Consider the following 6,045-nt stretch of genomic DNA (forward strand, 5'->3'; position numbering starts at 1 on the left):
ATTATGTGTTTAAATTATTTTTATACATTTTATGCATAATTATTGCATGATATGATGTATTTCATTAAATTTTAAAAGTTAATGCATTAGGGTTCCTAGATGCATTTCGCGCTCGAACGAGGAACGAAGACCGGGGAATTATCAGGAAAATTTTTTTATTACATGATTAATTTTTATTAATTAATGTAAGATGTTTTAAATGTATTTTTTTTCAAGAAATGAGCTTTGTTAGGCATTTTTGCTCGTCAGAGCATATTTTTCAGCGGTACACAAATTTATCGAAACGGAGGACTTTTTGAGGGTTCGGCTAATATTTTCAAGACCTTACCAAAACGAAATATTTTTTGAGATTGTGTTTGGGCTTAATGAGCATATTTTTAAACTTATTGGATCTAAAACTCCTTTCTAAAATTTTATGTGACAATTGAGGCCCATTAACTTAATTTTTAATTTATATAATTACACCTAAAGGCTCCCCTTAACCTAATATCCTTGGCATAGCCGACACCTCCCCCTCCACCATCAGTTTTCCTTCAGTTTTCAGCAGCTCCATTGCTGCAACTTTCGGCCAAGCTCATTTCTTCAAGAAAATAGTCTCCGGCGCTTCCTTGACGATCACTTCTTCGACGTTCTTGCGTGGAATTCATTAAGGCACGCTTTGTATCACTTATTTACGCCTCAAACTCATTTTATATGCTGATGAATGTGTTTTTGCATTAAAAATTTTGATCAAATCATATGCATAAGAGATTTCGGGTTTCATGTGTTTTTCTTGCAATTCATGTTTGTTGTTGTGACACCCTAAAAACAAAGGTGCATAAATGCAGTTTTGTTAGTATAAATTTTACTATTTTCAGTTTTAAAATTTTATCATATTATTTGTCGGTACAAATTTTTTTTGTCCAAAAATTTTTTTTGTCCAAATTATCTAGAAATACATTAAAATACATCACAATACACTTAAAAATTCATCAAGCACTATGGGATTCTCATTCAAAAATCAAATACCCAAAATCTAATAAAATATTATAATTGAGCTCAATACATATGTTAAGAAATTAAGTACAATACTTATTAATTTCAATGTAAGATAAATTATAATTAGGTGCAATACATAATTAGATACAAGAATATAACATGAAATTTTCGCTATATATATACCTGGACACTTTCCAAATCCACCGAGAAGAACAAAGCCGAAGAAAGAAAGAGACGGAAAGGGAAGGAGGAGGCAAGGGAAAAAGAGAAGAAAAATAGAAGAAAAAGCTATACCCCTTTCCGAAAAATTCCGATAAATCACCAACTATTCACCTCATATCATAAATCAATATAGCACTGGAGGTGACGTAAAAGGATCGCTCAAAAACGAGAAAATCAAACAAAGAGATTTCGCAAAAACGGCAACGGTATCCCGTATTCAAGCTAGGTACTTTTCGCTCATTTTTCTTATATCTACACACCAAACTAGAGGTCAGCTTGAACATGAAAGTTGTACCTCTTGTTACATAGATAAGGTACATAATGCCCGTCGTCCCAAAATATTGTCGGAACTAACATTTTCGGAATGCCGGAGTACCTTAGTTAATCATACGACGATATTTAAATCTGGTATTGATCGGATAGGAATTTGAAAATACTTTCAACATAAGAAATCAAGATCATAAAAAGTTCCATATGCTGGAAAAAAACCGGCCGCGCGTGGCCGCCGGAAGGCCACTCACGCGCTTTAACCGCCGGCGCGTGTACTGCACGCGCCGTCGTATCGCCGATTTTCCAGCGACCGAACGTTCCTGTTGATATTCCCGACTTTTTGGCCAACTTTCGTAATATTTGGATATACCTTCTAATTAATATGAATTTTAGAAACTTAAGTAAAATCAACCGGGTTAAATTTTGAACAAAAAAATAATCTAAAAATGATCAGCTAGTTACTTTAAAACTCTAACATATAAATATCATTCATAATATATTTTTAGGACTTGCTCCAGCAACTCGGATTATTAATCAAGCCTAAACTGTAAGTTATCAGGTGAGGAAACTACTATTCATTTTTCTATTAAAGCCTTTGGCATTTGGCCTGGAAATTTCAATAGCATTTATTTAATGTTCAAATATCATCCACAGTTCATTTCAATTACTGATATATTTTCTTGCATATTTATGAATGGATTGATATACCATTAATGAATGGAGTCATGGACAACGGATTTCGGTCCGGAAATTGAGTCCACTGGACAACGTGGCTTCGGCCCGGAAAATGTGTCCAATGAACAACGGGTCAAAAGTCCCGAGTATATGGTTCATCTGAAAAACGCGCACCGAATATTTCGGTCCGGAGAATGGTTCACCCGGTTCGTAAAAAGTGCTCAATTAGAGCTATCAATGTTAATTTATGGAATTTTCATTTATCTACTATTTCATTGCATATCATTCATAATATTTAAATTGTTATGTCTATTATTATGATGAAGTGTTATTTAAAAGCCATATACTAATTTAAACTCACTAAGTCGTCAAAGACTTAACCCTCTGTTTCTTTTCGTCTATTGTAATTTCCAGACACTGGAACCCCCGAATTAGAACAAGAGGAAAATAACTGAAGCTGAAAAGAGCATTTGAAAGTTGGGATGATCTGTTTATAAATGAATGTTAAACTTCCGCTGTAACATAATTGTATATATGAATGTTAAACTTCCGCTGTAAAATAATTGTACATATTTGAAATAAGAATGTAAATATTTGTAGATAATCTTTAAATTATAATAGAAAATATTTAAATTTTTATCTACAATATCTTTCTAATAATAATAATGGTAAAAAATAAAATTTAGAAGTTCAATAAAAAAATATTGTAGAAAATGTGGCACTTAGTAAGGGAATAAGTATGAATTCCTAAACCGGACGCCACAGAGGTGGTATCAGAGCATGGTTTCTTAGAGTCTAGAGACACGAGCCTAAGGTTTATTATAATGTTATATGTTAATTTTTATGTTTTCCTCATAACTGAAATGTCTCATTTCAGGATGATGGAGTTTAGTGGGACGTCAAAGAATAAACAAACTATAATCATCAAACAAATGGAGGAAGAGATAACAAAATTAAGCAAAGAAAACTCGGATTTGAAATGCCTAGTGAATATGTATCGAGAGCATTTTGAAACCTTTGGAACAACTGAAACTTTTCATGGATTTATTGAAGAACGGATGAGGGCTGATAATCTAGCATATCAGGGAGAATTGGGTCATGTACTGTATGAAAGAGACCGCACTATTATATACTTACTAGACATGCATGAATTCTATGACCGAGGTTTGATTAGTTTCTTAAAAGGAGTCTCACACCCTTCGATCCACATTGACCACTTATTCATACATGGACGTGAACTGGTTTATCAATCTATCCACGGAATGGAACCTGGTGTTATCGGTCCATCTTACACAAATCAAGCTAATCAGACCACAGCTCCTCCCATCACTAGCACATTTGAAACCGGAGGTAGTAGCTTGACTAACAATATTCCACCGTATGTACCAGCCCCTTTTGTAGAATATCCTGGAATCATGAACACAACAATAGACCAAAACCCCTTTATGATAAAAGATTATCTGTTGCAGTCACCGGAAGTTGAATTTCTTCCTGACCCCATGTGGGAAAACTTTGTATTTGGAGTTGATGAACTTATTCCAATGACTATCCTACCTGAAAGTGAAAATGAAAATGAGCTTAGTTATGAACCGGACCCTGTTGAACCACATACATCACTGCCGGATACAGATCAAAATATTACCATGGGAACTACAGGCACAAAAGAAGGCTCGAGCCACACAACTTTTATCGATCTCTCAGACGATGAATGAAGACAATGACTTTTTTTTTTGCACTAGTATATAATTAGTATTAATAATCATCATCTTTTGTAGGTATGATGATTATCAAGGTCATCATTTTTTGTAGGCATGATGACTCAGTTTGCTTGTTCTGTTTGTATTATGCTTGGGTATTGTAAATATTTGAAACATGTCCTGTTTATAAATAAAACTGACTGTTTACCCTCTGACATAAATATGTACTTTTATGATATAAATATAGTGCAAGATATGTTCATATTTTATATTTATGTGTTTAGAATGACGTCTTCACAAAATAGTACTCAAGCCAGAATCGGACAAGCCATTCCCCCTCAAGATGACCACAACTCGGCAACTGGTGAAAATTCCAGAAACGCTCAACACAATCCCCCCCAAGAACAAAACATACAAAATATGTTTGAAATAATGCATCAATTTGTGCAGTTTTGTCAGCAAAATCAACCACGACCTCATGATCAAGCTCAAAAACATCACATTGAGGCAAATGATCGAGCTCTTGAAAGATTTTTGAGATTTAAACCGCCAAAGTTTGAAGGCAAACCAGATGCGTATCAAGCAGAATCTTGGCTAAGCAAAATCGACAAAATATTCTCTATTCTTAATTATTCTGAAGAAGAAAAGAAAATCAGGAAGCCCAACCTTTTTGAGGATAATAACCGGGAAAGAAAATTTGAACAGAAAACACAACCAGTCAGGCAAGGAGAAGCTATTAAAGGAAAAGTTCCAAGAAACAACAATAAAAAGTGTGGATATTGTGGATTACCAAATCATGAAGAAGAAAAGTGCTGGAGAAAAGGTGGGAAATGTCTTATTTGTGGAAGTGAGCAACACCGTATTCAAGATTGTCCAAAAAGAACGGAGAAGACTCAACCCACAACAAAGCCAAAGATACCTGCTCGAGCCTATGCCCTCTTAGGAAACAAAAAAGAGGAAGTTGACCCCACTGCAGTCGTAGAAGGTACTGTTACCATATTATCCAGTTCTGCAAAAACTTTATTTGCTCCAGGAGCTACTCATTCTTTTTTCTCAAAAGTTTTCGTACATAGATTACCATTGTTATTTGTGCAGCTACCATATAGCTTCGAAATTTGCTCACCTTTAGGGACAACAACGATTACTGACATCATTTACAAAAATTGTCCCTTAAACTTCCAAGAAAAAGAATATCTAGCATATTTGATTGTATTACCTATCAAGAACTATGATATTATTCTTGGAATGGACTGGTTATTTAGACACCAAGCCCAGCTCAATTGTTACACAAATGAAGTTTATCTTCAAACTTCTCATCCAATCATTTCCAAAACTAACCATACCATGGGAATAGTATCAACAGCAGAAGCTAGGGCTATACTAAAAGACAACGGACAAGGATTTCTAGCTTATTTGATAAATAGGCCAAAAGATCAACTCAAGATCTCAGAAATCTCAGTTGTACAAGAATTTCCAGAGGTTTTTCCTGAAGAGATCAATACTTTACCTCCTCAGAGAGACGTAGAATTTTCCATTGATCTAATACCTGGAGCACAACCCATATCCAAAACTACATATCGAATGGCACCTTCAGAGTTAAAAGAATTAAAACTTCAATTACAAGAACTCATGGACAAGAAATATGTCCGGCCTAGTACATCTCCATGGGGTGCTCCTTTATTATTTGTCAAAAAGAAAGATGGAACTCTAAGGATGTGCATTGATTATCGAGAACTGAACAATGTTACCATCAAAAACAAATATCCTCTACCGCATATCGAAGATTTGTTTGATGTTTTACAAGGGTCTCAAGTATATTCAAAACTTGATTTGCGACAAGGATATTACCAATTGAGAATTAGGGAGGATGACATCTCCAAAACGGCTTTTAATACCCGTTATGGACATTATGAGTTTGTGGTAATGCCATTCGGATTAACCAACGCTCCTGCAGCTTTCATGGATTTGATGCATCGAATATTTCAACCATTCTTGGATAAATTCGTTGTCATATTCATAGATGACATTTTGATATTTTCAAGAAGTCATGAGGAACATGCTCAACATTTACGATTGATTCTCAAAACTTTGAAAGAGCATCAATTGTATGCCAAATTCAGTAAGTGTGAATTTTGGCTAGAAAAAGTGTCATTTCTTGGCCACTTTATCTCTAAGAAAGGACTGGAAGTAGATCCTGCAAAAA

This window comes from Primulina huaijiensis, chromosome 6 (assembly GCF_012295235.1).
Source record: "Primulina huaijiensis isolate GDHJ02 chromosome 6, ASM1229523v2, whole genome shotgun sequence".
Taxonomy (NCBI): Eukaryota; Viridiplantae; Streptophyta; class Magnoliopsida; order Lamiales; family Gesneriaceae; genus Primulina; species Primulina huaijiensis.